Source organism: Mandrillus leucophaeus, unplaced genomic scaffold (genome assembly GCF_000951045.1).
Source record: "Mandrillus leucophaeus isolate KB7577 unplaced genomic scaffold, Mleu.le_1.0 Scaffold44, whole genome shotgun sequence".
NCBI classification, from domain to species: domain Eukaryota; kingdom Metazoa; phylum Chordata; class Mammalia; order Primates; family Cercopithecidae; genus Mandrillus; species Mandrillus leucophaeus.
The window spans coordinates 2387318-2403733 of NW_012104698.1; positions in this window are offsets into that span (position 1 = coordinate 2387318).

The following is a 16416-nucleotide window of genomic DNA, read 5'->3' on the forward strand; positions in this document are numbered from 1 at the left end:
GGATTGGCAATACGGCTTGACTTGTTTACCATTATGATTTTATCAGTTTCTCAAACTGTACAGGGAATGTCAAATATCTTCGATGACATTCTTCCGTTATCACAGGCAGCTTATTTACTGTCTCTTATACACATCTAGATGTGTATAAGAGACAGATATATCTATATCTGTATACATACTCATACACACATACACACATATGTGTGTGAATGCTCTTTTCCAGTGGTTCTCTCCCATGGTTTAAGTTCAAAGGTTTGATTCTCCAGTGTTAAAACTTTTACTGTATTCTCTCTTTCCCATTTGGACATGTTTTGTTCTTGCAGATTTTTCCCCTATCAATTGAGTGCTATTTTCCTAAACATTGTAGGCAATATCTATTCACCAAACTACTGTTATCCGCATTCTATCTTTCACCATTAAAACCTGAGTTAAACATTCAGTACCTGATCATATACTTGAAAATATGCTGACCCCATCACTATTTAGTTTTTAGAGATAGCTTCAAACCTCATAATGACAGAGGCACCTGCAGAACTCTACATAGAGTGTGGGTTGGGAGAAGATAGTCTTGAGTGATCCTTTACTCTCTCAGAGCCTGCTTCCTGTTGGTAATAGATGGCAAATGATTTGATGTTCTCAGAATTTTCATGGGATTTAAATGAGCTATTATGTTAATCTAGATAACTTTGCATGTCACATTTCCCCATGACAGGCACTACCACTGCTTTACTGGTACCTGGCCCTCCTCCACTCCCTTGCTCACTGGAGGACTGTACTGCACCCTGTGTTGGCCAGCTTGGGCCGCTATAATAAAATAGCATAGACTAAGACCACAGTGGTATTTTAAATGGTTTTACCAGTACGGTTTCAGTTTCTTTGAATATTTTTAAAAGGCAAAGCTTAGTTTAACAAAGCACTCAAAAATTATAGTTTCATGCATTTAATGCTATTTTTTTCAGATAGCAAATGAGGGTGGTTGTCTTCAACATGACTAGGATTGGTATGAACAAAATATAGCTCAGAGGAGTGTGGAAGGACTTAAATTCTTATCACACCAATGTTATGAATTTGCTGGGAGATTTACAAGAACCTTTCAGTAGTTGATTTTCTCATCTTTCAAAAGGAAATATGAGTGCTGGCTCATCCTATGTCAGGGGCCTGTTGTGAGGACCAGATAAAAGTTTAAAAATGTTATATATTATTCTTAAATTTCTCCATCAATAGATTTGTTTTTATTATTATTTATGCTTTCACAATTACTAGGGGTCATCAATTTCATTTAAATAGCAAATAAAATCTCAGTGGTATTGTATACTGCTTCCTACTGCTTCAGAATGAAGGAGTTCTACACTAATTTTCAAAACTAATACATGGAAATTTCAATTTCGTCAAAAGATGTACTTTTGTTGATAATAACAATTAAAATACAATCAAGAAAAAAATAGTTCATCTCAGCACACCTGTGAAAAATGTGACTTAATTGAAGAATAAATGTGTTAATATTTGGAAAATGAATTAACAAAACTTAGTTTTTATGATTAAAAATTGCTTTTACTTATTGCCTGTTTATATAAATTTCTAAATTGTCAAAACTTCCAGGAGCTTCATTCCAGCAAGCTTGTTTTTATTATCTGAATACTTTATAAAAGCTGGGATTGTGTATGTATGTGTGTGTGCGCGTGTGTGTGTGTGTTCAAGACAAGTAAAAAATACCCTGCTTCTTATCCATTACAATGATTTTTCCTCTGACACCCAAATACTCATTTAATCCTAGATTGAAACCAAATAATAGAGAAAACAATCATAATAAATATGTACATGATCCTTTACCATTTGTAATGAGTTCTCAACATTATGCCTCATTTACCCATCACAAGTGTCTTAGGAGGTTAGTCATGTTATTTACACAAAATCTACAGGGAAAGTGAGACAGTAAGTTTGGGAATAGAGTCTCATTCAAATTCAGTGCCATTATTTTTTGTTTCTCCAATACAAAGTCCCATAAACTGAAGAGAATTTTATGTTTAAGTCCTCCAATGTCCGTCTTTCATCTATACATTTTTTTCTCCCAGGTTTGCACCTCAGCTTGGTTTTTAAAAAAGAGAATATTTTCTTATTATTCTCAAAAAGGACTGTATTTCTTGGGAGAAAGGAAGCCTGTCTTGCTGCATTTGTGTCTGTCTAGAATTCTCACTGATGGCCATTTATACTGATCAGAGACCTGAGATTTTTTTTTTTTTTTCTGGTTACACCTTAGTGACTGCTGTTTTATAGCTTATTTGCCTAACATTTTCAAAATCTGTTTATATGCAAAATCATCAAATATAGTCGCCTTCTGAATGAATTACACTTTTGACTTTGTTTTGGTCAGTTTGCAAATGCCTTTCTAGAACTATAATCTTCTCTGTGTAATTTATGTCAGAAAAGATTATATCTTATTTCACATGCTAAGATTTCTTTAAAATTATTTATTATTCATGTTACATTTTAAACTGGGGCTGGTCTATGCAGATTTTAAATGTGTTTGTCATATACCATTAGTCACTGTGTGAAATCTCTCAGTAATAGTTAGCCCTTGAATTTTCTGCAGCTAAGGAGAATTTAACACTGATTGATAGCAGATCACTTAGCTGGTTGGCAGACTTTCCAATTTACAGTGGGGAAATTGCTCTTTTCTTTTTGTTCATTCCTTCTGCTGCTTGTGCTGAGCAATAAGACATATGTATCAGACTTCATGCAAGAAGCAGCAATGGATTGGCAATATGGCTTGACTTGTTTACCATTATGATTTTATCAGTTTCTCAAACTGTACAGGGAATGTCAGATATCTTCGATGACATTCTTCCGTTATCACAGGCAGCTTATTTATGTGTCTTTTGTACTCTGGCTCCCTATATGCCCTGCACAGCCTACCATCTTTTGCATGATAAACTTGTGTTGTGCTCAGATGTCCCAGGTATTTTGCTTATGGGCTGCAGACTGACTCCACTATCAATTTTACCTTTTTCCCCTCCACACGTGCTGAGGAAAAATAGCTTTCCATCATGTTGCCTTACCTATATTAGTTACAAAACACAGTGGCCTCAAGTAACACAAAATTCAACCTAGAGTAGCTTAAACAAATGGTGGATTATTTTACTCTCATAATGAGAAACGTCAAAGTAGATGGAATCTGTTACTAGTTCAGCTGTTCACAGATGTTTTTAATGATATAAGCTTTTCTTGTTTTTGCATGCCTCCATGTTTCCACAGTGAAAACCAGCCAATGTTATAAATAGTGGTCTTTTGATTTCCTGGGGAGTGTTCCTTTAGAACACTGGCCTTATTCTTCATGAGTGTAGAATGGCCGTGGCACCCTTACATGCTAGAAAGAGAGGAAAGAATATTAAAAGGCAAAGGTGTTTACCTAATAAGGTTTTGTCTATATATAATTGACCCTTGAACATAGGTTTGAACCATACAAGTCCACTTATACCTACATTTTTTTCTGCCTCTGTCCCCCTGATACAGCAAGACCAACCCCTTCTCTTCCCCTTCTTCCTCAGCATACTCAACATGAAGATGATAAGAATGAAGACCTTTACAAGGGTCCACTTCCACTTAATGAATACTAAATATATTTTCTCTTTATTATGATTTTCTTAGTAACATTTTCTTTTCTCTAGCTTCCTTTAGTGTGAGATGACAGTATATAATACATACAACATACAAATTACATGTTAGTTGACTGTTTATTTTACCACTTCTGGTCAACAGTAGGCTATCAGTAGTTAAGTTTTGGCAGAATTAAAAGTTATGCACAGATTTTTGACTGTGCAGGAGGTGGTGCCCATCACCCCTGTGTTGCTCAACGGTCAGTTATATTGAGGTTGGGAGTGGAAAACCCTCCCAAGAAGACTTCCTTAAATGCCTTATTAGCCAGGAAAACAATACATTGCCATACTTGGACCAATCAATGTCCAAGAAAATGAGGTTGCCATGATGTCTGTTTTAGAGGAATTGACCAGCTCTGCTGTAGTTTCATTTGCACATTTATACAAGTCTTCCAAATCCATATTTTAAGAAATAACTCTTCTTCTTAATTTCTGCCTTCATTTAATGTAGGCTATTAAGCATCTCAAATTTAACATGCTGTAAAACTGAGTTTTTCCTTTCTCCCTCCGTAAACCCACTTGCCGCTATTGGCATAGGCCAATAGACGGAAATATATGGAAATTTCAACTTTGTCACAGAATATAAAACTCTTATTGATAACAGCGATTAAAATTCAATCAAAGAAATGTGGTTCATCATGGCACATCTATGTGCTTCAGGCCTGGAATTTTGCCTTATATTTCAGGACTATTCCTTAAACAGTCTATGTTATAGTTCAAACCTTTTCCTGTTGTTAATGCAGAATAAATAATAGTAATGTGATGATAAAAATACACAGCCATAAATACCACTTACTAAATACTTTCTATATTACAGGCATTTTGTTCTACCCCTTCATACATTATAACATTTTGTCCTCCCAAGACAATATGAGGTGGGTATTAGCATCCCCATTTTCCAGGTAAGGAAACAGGCACTGTTACTATTAAGTAATTCACAGCATAGACACTCTTTCTGCTAAACCCACTTCTTAATGACCTTGCAATGTCCTCTCCTTCCCAGGACTAAATTATTCAAAAGGGTGGCTGTCACTGAATGGCTCTCTGATCTCACTCAGGTACGGTGGGTACTGAACACACAGGGATACAGCTCTAAACTGATGCTTTTTGACCCTCTTCTTGCCCTTCACCCACAGAGCTAATCCTTAGGTTCAGTAATTTTCCTTTTGCTCTCTGTGTGTTTTCAGGGCATGGAAGCATTTACTGCAAAAAGTAGATTCAGGAACATTTCCACAAAACCCAAAGCTCAAGCTCTATAAATGATGCCTCTGTGCAGCACAAGTCAATGTCCCTAGGATAAAATTATAGACTATTTCTACTGTTGTAATTGGAGCATTGGACAGTCTTCTCTACCCTCTGCCCTTTCAAACCTGCCCCCATGCAGTTTCAGGGTCCTGCTGGAAGCTCCAAAAGGAGCTTTGATTGCATTAGCTTCAAAGGATGTGCTAAGTCATTGGTGAGATCCCACTCTAGTAAGAACCCCAAACTGACCTGTTGGCCTAACTGCCATGCTGTTTGTTCCACCAACCACTTTCAGATGACTGAGGTCTCTGGTTGGGCAAGACACTCACCATTCTTCTTCATTTTTAAATATAAGCAGAGGGTAAAAATTGTGTGAATGAGATTCAATTAACTGCCCTTTTCTCCAGACCTCACCAATGGAGGCTTTTTAAAGTTGACTTAGCATTGCATTCAAAAGGCCTATAAAATGTGGTTTTATTAAAAAGTTATCCATTTAACAAATATTTAATGAGCACTAAGTCCAGCACTCGTCTTAGCACCAGGGATAAAACATTGAATTAAACTGACCAAGATCGGCGTCCTCATGGATCATATATTCTCCATCCAACTTAATTGTCTTACTGAAATAATTGCTTCATAATGAGCAGATTAACTGCTACCTTTTCTGTAAGATCTTCATACTACTTTACCTATCTCACCTCAAAATGTCTCATTTAATGGTGGGCTGAAGTGAATTCATATCAGTATTCAAGAGAGCCGGGTTTTTAAATTTTCAGAAATTTTGCAAACCAATTGTTAAACATGGTCATTGTTTTAAAAATAATTATATATGAATTTACAATTAATTAAATTATATTAGAAATCAAAATAATACACAATAAAAATCATTACTTCCTGATTGTTTCACCACATTGCTGTAATCTATGCTCTGGGTTTTACTTATTACTTATGTATATTGTATGAGAATGGTGGAATTATTATGTAATAATGTGTTACTGCCTCCCATCTCCATGTTCAGTGACATGATGTTGAAATGAGACATAGTGAGAGATTTACATAATGAAAACCAGCCAACGTTACAAATGGCAGTCTTTTGATTTCCTGGGGATCCGGCCACTAAATATTTGCCAGCACACCACTAGTACCATCCTACTGTGAACCTTTTCTTTTATTAACTTTTACAGCATTTACTTTTGTTATAACATATTCATTAATTCTTTCCACCAACATTTGCTCAGCATGTATGGAATGTTAGGCACTGAATAAGATGCCGAGGAGTCAGAAAGAGGATGATATTGTCTTTGACCTCCAGTCATTTAGAAACTAAGGTGAGTCAGATAAATGAATAAATAATTATGTTATAGGGTAATGGATATTATAACAGTATAACTAGAGCTAAGAAAATAGAAGTAATTAATGTTGGGTAAGTCAAAAGTCTTGACGTTTGAAAGAAGAGAAGGTGTCTGCTAGGCAGAAGTGGCAAGAAAGGCATTCCACATAAAGGAAAATGTTTACAAAAGATCTGAGGCTTTGAACAGTTGGGTGAGTCTGCACAGTAATCGCTCAGAATGACTGAAGGTTTTAGGGGAATGGTGGCAGACAAGGTGGAACAGGTATGCCAGCATTAGATCACAAAAGATTATGTTTTCATCATCTTTGCATCCCAAGAGCATGCATGAAGTTTGAAACATAAAGGTTATTCAATAAGTTTTCGCTCAGTAAATATTAAGAAATTTAAAGTTGTAAGATCTCCCTGTTCCCCCGGTTTTTTTTGTTTTGTTTTTTTTTTTCCTGTGTCCTGACTGAAAAATCACTGAGTGCTCTGACAACTGTCACTCAGTCAGCTGCAGGTTTTTCCTAGCAGGATTGAACCCAAACCAGGTCCTGAATATTCCCAGGCACTAATAAAGGAATCTAGGTTGTTGCCCAAAACACAGAAAGAAACTGGCCCTGGCCTTGAGACAAGTTCCTTAAACCCTCAGAAAGACTCCATATCCTGATCCCCTTTCTGAAGACATACCTGGAGAGAACACCCATTTTTTCTTGATGACCATTGTGAGGATTGCTGCAGCACCTCTCTAAGTTCTCCTAATAAATGCTTTGGCTGGATCCTCCAGGCATTGAGTGCTGTTTTCTTCTTTGAAATCACAACTAGCTGGGAAGGTTTGGGGCACTCCTTTGTGGGAATTCCCCTGCTGCTGCTTTTCGGGTGAATCCAACTATGGGTTTAGCAGGACAAAACTGTTGCCTCTCCCGGCAAAGGGGAGCTACCAACTGTGCCTGGTGTTTTAATTTTTCTTTTTTTTTTTTTTGCCCAGTACAGAATCTTAAACCTCTTTGGTATTCTGAGAATTTTCACTCTTTTTCCAACCTTTCTTCCTGTAATGGGATTTTTAAAAAAATACTTCAGCAAAGGTGGACAGTTTGAGATACGGGCTCTATACTGATGCCAAGTAGCCATAAAATGACATACACCATATAGGCCAACAATGTATGTGCAATCACCAATCAATGGTATTCCTGTAAACCAATGAGAATTCCTGACAAACAACTTTTGTAATTGCCCTCTTTTCCTGATTCACCCTTTAAAAACGTGAGCCTCAATTAGCTGAGCATGGTGGCAAGCGCCTGTAGTCCCAGCTACTCGGGAGTCTGAGGCAGGAGCATCACTGGAACTCAGGAGGTGGAGGTTGCAGTGAGCTGAGATGGTGCCACTGCACTCCAGCCTGGATGACAGAGTGAGACTCCGTCTCAAAAACAAACAAACAAACAAAGCAAAAACAAACCAACAAAAAACCCCATGAGCCTCTCTCTTGTTCTCCAGAGCATTAGGCAGCTTGGAAGTGTGTCCTGGGCTACAGTCCTCTACCTTGGCTCAAATAAACTCTGCATTATTTTTGTTTCCGCTATTTTTTGTTAGGTCGACAAGAAGAGAACAGAGTCCTCCGAAAGAGGGGGCCTCATACAGCACAGAATTCATTAAAGCAGGAATATGCTAGGTCCCCTTTAAGAGGCTGCATGACTGCTGTGCCCGAGTCTGCACGGAATGTGTTAACAAATCTGAGGAAAGAATATGGATACTCCAAGGCAATTTGGTCAGCAATGGGAGTTCTGGAGGAGAATTAGTACATAAGCTAGTTCATATTGTCCAATTCTATCTGGTTAAGTTCCAGCAAGGGTGGAGGGAGAATGAACTCTTTTTCTACAAGCATTTGCAATGGTCAGAATGCTACATTGCAATTGTCAAGGATATTGTAAAATAGAAGCATCAATCTATCAAGTTTTCCAAAGGAGAACTCTCTTTGTTCTGAGTCATGTTCACAATTCATCCTTCTGATTATCATGTGCCTAATCACACAGTCTATCCTCCCACAAGGAAACATCCAGCTCAATCAGAATTTAATTAAGTTCATACTAAGTGTCAAGAACTTTATAGAAAAGAATTGTAATATTCTTTGAGTTTAAGGACATTCTACTTCAATGGACAATTAAATTTTTCACTGTGCATAAATAAATTTTCCTTTTGATTTTATTCATTGGTTATATGAATTGGAAGACTATGAACAGCCACCCCACTTCCCACTGACGCATGCACATACACAGAACTGCTTTCTTTGAGTTGACAAAAGCATTGTTGAGACTGCAGGAATGAAGTGGGTCCTGTGCTATGGTAATGAATGCAATCCCAAGTGAGGGCTATGGAACGCTGGCAGCTGGTCTTTCCTGGTGACCCTTCCCAGCATCAAAGACCACCTTTCCAGAAGTTTTAGCATTTTCATGAGTTAGAGATCAAATAAAATGGGATAGTAAGTTAAGTCGAAAATACGTTGTATTCAGGACGGTCGCCAGCATTTCAAAATAAATCTATAGTCTCCAGTGTTTTATTTTGATTCTTCTTTGCTATTTGTTTGCTTCTTTTTCTGGAAAAATATTCAATAAATAAGTGGTACAATAAGATTCCATCTTATCAGTCACCTCTGTAGCTACTTCTTAGAATGTTTTCTTCCTCAGCATTCCTTGACTCTTTCATACTATTCTTATTTCTGTTCAGTGTTTTTCTCCTATTTAACATGACACCTTTCATCAGTCTTTATCCCCAGATTCCATGTTTTTTTCTTCATAATACTTACACAATATAATACCAGATATGGATAGCTACTTATATTCTGTTTCTTCTGTCAGAAAGTAAGTTCTCTGGTGACAGAACCTTTGTCTTATTTTCTTTACTGTCTCCAACCCCACTATTGTTGTCATTTTTTGGGAACTATAGGTTAAATATTGCTTATTGGAAATGCTTGAGACCAGAAGTGTTTCAGATTTCATTTTCTTTTTCAAAATTTTGGAACATTTGCACATAACATAATGAGATATCTTGGGGATGGGATCCATGTCTAAACACAAATTTCATTTATGTTTTACATACACCTTATAGACATAGCCTGAAGGTATTTTTAACAATATTTTAAATAATTTTGTGCATGAAACAAAATTTATGTACATTAAACCAGCAGTCCTCAACCTTTTTGGCACCAGGGACCGGTGCCAGATTTTTCTATGGCCGGTGATGGGTAGGGATGGTTTCAGGAGGAAACTGTTCCACCTCAGATCATCAGGCATTAGTTAAAAGAGTCTCGGAGCGCACAACCTAGATCCCTCGCATGCGCAGTTCACAACAGGGTCTGGGCACCTGTGAGAATCTAATGCCTCCGCGGATCTGACAGGAGGCAGAGCTCAGGACATAATCCTTGCTCACCCTGTTGCTCACCTCCTGGATGCTGCCAGGCTCCTAACAGGCCGCAAACTGGCACTGGTCCTGGGCCCGGGGGTTGGGAACCCCTGCATTAAATCATCAGGAGGCAAAGGTGTCACTATCTCAACCATCCATTTGGCCAATCTGTGATTGTTTGGCATCACCATCATGTTGTGCATGGAAAAGATGTATCACAGCTGAACAGGGCTGGGAGGGGGCCTTTTATCCCTTGGGGATGCTGAACAATTGCACCTGCAATTTGATCCAGACCCTTCACATGAGTTCAGGTATAAAATTTTCCACTGTGGTGTCATGAAAGCACTCAAAAATTTTGGATTTTAGATCATTTGGAGTTTCAGATTTTTAGATTAGGGATGCCCAACCTGTAGTTATTTTGCTTACTAAAATCGATTTAGATTTACATTACCCCGAACAAATCCCAAACTTACCTATTTTTTTATAAAGTTTCCATCCAAATTAATATAAGGAAATTACATTTTTCTTCCCAGAAAGTTACTGTAGTATAATGAACCATTAGAACTGTAAAGCAAAGTATCTGAGTTCGTTTGGATCCCATATATCGGACTGTCTTATATAATATTGAACAGTGTATTATATAGTATGCTGTGTAAGTTTGGATGTATCACTTTTTTCCCTATGGATTTTCTACTTTTCCTCTCTACTTTCCAGGTTCATGGTGAAAATCAAATGAGAGCATACATAAAATCCTTTTTGAATTTTTAAATGGAATGTTATTAGGATATTATTATTATTGTTATTAAACTAAGATGGCCCAAACACTTTCTCTTGCCAGCTAAGAAGACACTCAAAGAAAAAAAGAAATATATATATACACATTTTCTTTTCTTAACTCAATCAAATCTCAGTCTTAGGCTTCTTCAGTTATTCAGCAGATAAGCTTTCTTGTTTTTGTTGTCATTTTATTGCCTGTGAGTGCCTATTGTCTCTATTCAAAGATGGGAAATACACATGAAGTCATGACAAGCACATGAAGTTAGATGATAATAAGTTTTACATGTGTTTCCCTTATGTGAAATAGCATCCTTACCTCCTTAAGTGGAGAGTGATTTCCCAGCCTCAGAGATATCCTGCCAGGTGTTTATTACAGCTCCCCGCGAGTTCCAAACCCTATGACAAGAAATGCAAATTGAAGTATTTATGTCATTGGTTTGTGGGGCAGCCCACAGAGAAATAAAAATGTGTTTGTAAACTCTGAACATAGGTAGGCATTTTTGAGAGCCTCCAGATCTGACAGAATGATTTCCAACTAAGAGTGTGGTATTGTTTATTACAACTTTGAGTGGCAGTCTAATATATTAAATCAGTTCCAAAGATTGTAAAATGCATTAGCATTAGCAATTTAATACTGTCAACAAATTTAACTGTCACTCAGGAGCTTATCTGCCCTTATTGTAAAAAAAAAGAGCCAAAAATGAAACTCCTTTCTTGATGGACAATAATGTTCAAGGAGACAAAAGCTTTTCCATGTACACATCCACACACAGGAAGGGTAGACTGCATTTAGTAAAATTAAGTGGCACAAAATTAATACAGGCATTTGGCTATGGCTGGACAACTTGAAGCCTTAAAAAATAGTTTGACAAAATGATTAACTGGTCACCACCTACTACTCAGGAAATCTGGCCCATAAAAATGCATAGGAGATGTCCCTCCAGGAGAAAACGGTCTTCCAGCATCCATACGCACCTGTCAATATAGTACTTCTTCCATTAATAGGGATGTTTACGAAGTATTCTTAACGGCATGGTAAATGTTACTGCTCTGATATTAATTGAAAAAGAGCAGAACATAAAATTCCATATAAAATATAAGAATAATATTAGTAAATTATTATCAAAAGCCTATAAAGGACAACTCGCCAGTATTGAGCATTATTTGCCAGACATCGAAATATGCCCTTTATTTATTCCATATTAGCCTTTCAAACAGATTTGTGAGATTCATTTTTAGGCGGAGAAACTGAATCTCAGAGAGTAAAAGTAACTTGCTTAAGAGCTCCCAGTTCCTAAATGACAGAGCCAGGCTTTGATATGAAGTCTATTAATTTTGTTAATTATAAACACTCTGCTAGGTTATCTGAGACATGCTACTTTAGTATGCCAGGAGTCTTGCATGCAGTGTAGACATTAATGCTCACAATCACAATACACTAAAAAATTTTTTTCCCATTATACAGATGAGATATCTATGATGATAAAAATAAGTAACTAGCACGATTCTCACAGAGCCACAATACTCCCTAATCATATCATTATTTGTCAATGAGACTTGCAAAAGAAAAAACGTTACCCGTGAATACCATTTGGAGAATAGATTAAGGTTATTTATTATAGTGCTTAAAATTTTTAAGCAGGGAGTGCATGTGCGGATAGACAGACAGAAAGAAAGAGGATAAATATTATCTGCTTAGCAACTTGTCAGTCATATGCATGGTCAGAATGATCTGGCTATTCAATAGCTGAATGAGGAGTAGAAAAGCGAGTCCTTCCCATAATCCTCATGCCAACCACCTGGAATGTTTTGGTTTATTTTGAGCTCCTTCTACCGCGGCCTACCTTCTGGATCCTGTAAAAGTTAATGCTGCAGTCTTGCTTCCCAGTGTTTTTCACATGCATGGAAGCTCCTATATCTCGTATACCAGCAATAGATACACATTGAGGCATATTTTAAATTGAAAGCAGCCACCTTGTTTTTTACTCAAATCTCATTGTCATACATAATTTGAGCTAACACATGCAAATTTCCAAGCACAAATTTCTGGACTGTAATAAGCAATCAACAAATTGTAATTTTCTTTCTTGATTCCCCAAAGTTCCTCCTCAACAAAAATCTAAGAAGCCTTATAAGGATTTTCTCTCTGTAAGAAGAAAAAAATCCTCAAGTTTGCCTTTGTTTTTACTTTTAGTAATAGTAATTTATAAGGAATAATTTTGAATATATACAAAAGTAGAGAATAGAGTCCAATAACCCTAATAAGCCCACACCTATCTTGCTTCATGTGTATCTTATCTACCCCAACATCCCCCACCCATAATATTTTGAAGAAAATATCTTCTTATAAATATTTTAGTATGAATTTCTAGAGATGAGATTAAGAAAAAAATAGTCATAACATCACATTTACAAATAAGATTCATTCCTTCATATAATCAGTATCCACTTGAAACTCACATTTCCTGATTTTTAAAGATTGAGTCATTTGAATCATTACCTAATAAGGTCTATATATTATTGGACCTTATTTGATGTCTTCTACATCTTTATTCTCTTTCAGTTTATAGGCTTCCCTGAATCTGTTGTTCTCACAAATTTTTGTTACAGAAATTGAGTTGCTAGTCTTGTAGATTTTTTCCACAAGCCATACACTTACTGCTGATATTTCTCTAGCATTATTTAATGATCCTCTTTCCCTTGTATTAGCCCTAATCATATGAAATTACTAATATTCAACTGGCCTTAATTTACAAAATGGCAATTTTAAGTGGTCCAACCTAGTGTTTCTTGAAAATTGGTAGTTAGGTCTAGACTAGACCTAGTCTGCCTTTGATAGCTTGCCTGCTTTCAGATATGACAAAATGTTCCAGGTTCATATTTTATAGGTCCTGCCCGAGATTGGTAGTCAGAATTTCTTTAAGTGTTGATTTCTTCTTAGGAAAAGGTAGTTAGCAATCAGTCTAGATACCATGAGTGCATTCTGGTATTTTAAGTTGGTTCTTCTTTCTGGGACTTTTCAATGCACCAAGATACTGCATTTTATAATTTTAAGGTAAAATACATAATGAGCTCATACTAATGATTTTAAATAAAATTCAGGCTTTTACTTAATCTCATTCATGTTATATCATATTGCTATTTAATAATGGCAAAATTCCAATTAACAATCAAGTTACTCATTTTCTTTATGCTATATCATGTACAACAATAACAACAGTAGCACTAAAAATCCGATTACTGAAAACAGTTTGTTTGATTCTCTTATTTATCTATTTACTTGACGTTCTTTATACCAAGAAGATTATATGCTACTAGGGATGTGCAGGAAAATTAGCATTTTATAGTTATTTGGAACAACTCTCTAGGTGGTTATGCTGACAACTGAATACGTAATAAGATCATTATTCCATGCCACTTTTGTTTCTTATGAGTTGCTTTTTAAATTTTGGAAAATAGTTACGTAAAAAATGTGTATAGTTCCAAATTCAAGCAAGGTAGATACATAAAAGTCTGGATTCTCTCTTTGTTTTCTCCATCCTTCTCCCTCCCTTTGCTTAAAAGCAGCCCTTTTATTTTACAGTTCATTGTCCCATTGCCTTTTCTTGAGATGGAAGATAATATATGAATTAGTGTGGTAGCATACTAACACATTCCCTCCATCTTGGTTCTCTTTTTACTTAACAATGTACCCTAAAGAATACTCCATTGTTGTTTACAGCCATATTCCTCATTTCTTTCTACAGGTGCATAATACACTGTGTGCCAGTATCCTATTTATACATTTGCTGCAACTAATAGCCTTGTTTATATGTCTTTTTAATATGTTGCCACTGTGTCTTTGGGATAGATTCCTAGAACTGTAATTGTTTCATCAAATAGTAAATGAATATGTAATTTTTTCCAGATATTGCCAAATTTCCTTCCCCAAGAGTTTTAGCATTTTGCATTACCATCAGCAATGTAGAAAAAGTCTGTTTACCCACAGCTTTGCCAGACTGTGTTGTCAAACTTCTAGAATTTTGCGGATCTGATAGTTAGAATAGTTATCCTAGCAAAGTGTTAATATGGATTTCTCTCTCTATGAGTAATGTTGAGCATCTTTTCAAATGGTTGAAAGGCATTTGTGCTTCTTTTTATTTGAACTATCCAAGTTTTTACAGCACTGCTAGCATTTTTCTTCTCTGTTCTTGAGGTGCTCTTTATATATCTGGGATATGAATACTTCATGATATAGGTGGCAAACACTTTTTCCCACTGTGTCATTTGGCTTTTTACTTTGCTTATGTCATTTTAATTAATTAAATTTGTCAGTCATCTCATCTTTTAAGAGATGAAAACTAGTTTCTTAATCTCTTGGGACTCTTTTAAGGGTTGGCTTCAATCCCTTCCAGCCCAACATTATAAACAGAAATTCTGTTTGTTTTGTGTCCATATTCAATGAGGGTAAGCTGAGATTTATGGAATGCTTTCCATGTGAGACACTTTGTGCTTCCACAGTCTTAATTAAAACCAAAAAAGGTTATGATATCTTCTCTGGCTTTCCCATTACCCAAGTAAAGTGATGCGATTGGCATCTGACAATCTAAGGATTTGATATTAGTAATTTAAACTTCCCAAAGAATGTGCTATTCCTTCACAGCTACACATAATAATTTTGTTGTAAAAAAAAAGTGGGATATCATGTGGAGGAGGATTACCTGTGGGGCTAATGTTGCTGAACAATGCTAACAGAGATTCGTGCATGTCACTCATGGGAAGAAAACAGTCCCGAGATTTCCGGCTAATCTTGAGCAATGAATTGTCACCCATGTTTTTTTCCCTTGGGTGGGTATATTTTTATTGTTAATTATCTTTATAATGTCATAATCTGATGGCACTGAGTTTCATATTTTTCTTCTCCTTTGCAAATAATTTATTTTTGTACTTGGAATTAAGTATGCACAATATGAAGGCACAATTAATTGATCACACCTACAGCAAAATATACATAGTTCCCTTTTAGTTTGACAATAAAAATATTAAAAAGATTTCATTAATTATCTACAAACAAAACACTTGTACACATTTAAACGACATAAATTTCTCTATCCTCTGTCTCTATCTTATCAAAATAATTTGACATCTAGTTAGACAGATAAATTATATGTTGTTGTTTCAGACATACGTCTTTAGACATCTCAATAGGAAAACAAAAAGGGATATTTACTATCTTAATATTCTGAAATTAGACAATTTTTGATTCTGCAATGGAGGTAAGTACATGTTCCAAAACAAATATGAGAAAACTTGTTTTGGTTTTTAGCCTGATAATAATAATGCTAAACATTATAAAGGTAATTTGTAGCTTTCATGAAGGCACTTTCTGTATTTGACCATGTTTTCCTAAGACTGAGATTGTTAAATCACTGAGGTAGCTTTTTCACACAGCCTGAAACATTCACATGTAAAAATCTGATCCCGCGTCCACAATTTTCAAGAGAAAGTATGTTTTGTACTTCTTACTGTGATGACTGAACTTGGTGATTTATTTGTTTGATCTGAGGCAAACTAGGTGTTTGATATGTTGCTTTTTTTTTCTTTTTCTTCAATTCATCTAGCTAAATGAGGACTGTTTCAAGTGGTTAAGTAGAGTCTTTGTGTTTATGCCTTTTAGGCTCATCTTAACTCATTCAAAGGGTAACCGATTATGATTTTTTACTTATGTTGCTGTTTCCGTTTGATTTATTATTTACTGTGCCATCTTAAATGTAAAAAAAATATGCTTTTGTAGGGCTATTGGTTACCATAATATTTAATAATGCAGGTATAGGTCTCAGATATTTGTGATGCCCAAAAGTAACAATTTATTATATCATTTTTACTATGGAAGTAACTAGTAAATATCAATAATGTTTTTCTGGTAAGAATTTCATATAGAGATAACTCCTATTCTGAACACTGTACTACATATTTATCTTATTATGTTTAATCTTTACAAGGACTCTATGAATTTTCCCAGTTTTCATTTGCACAAAC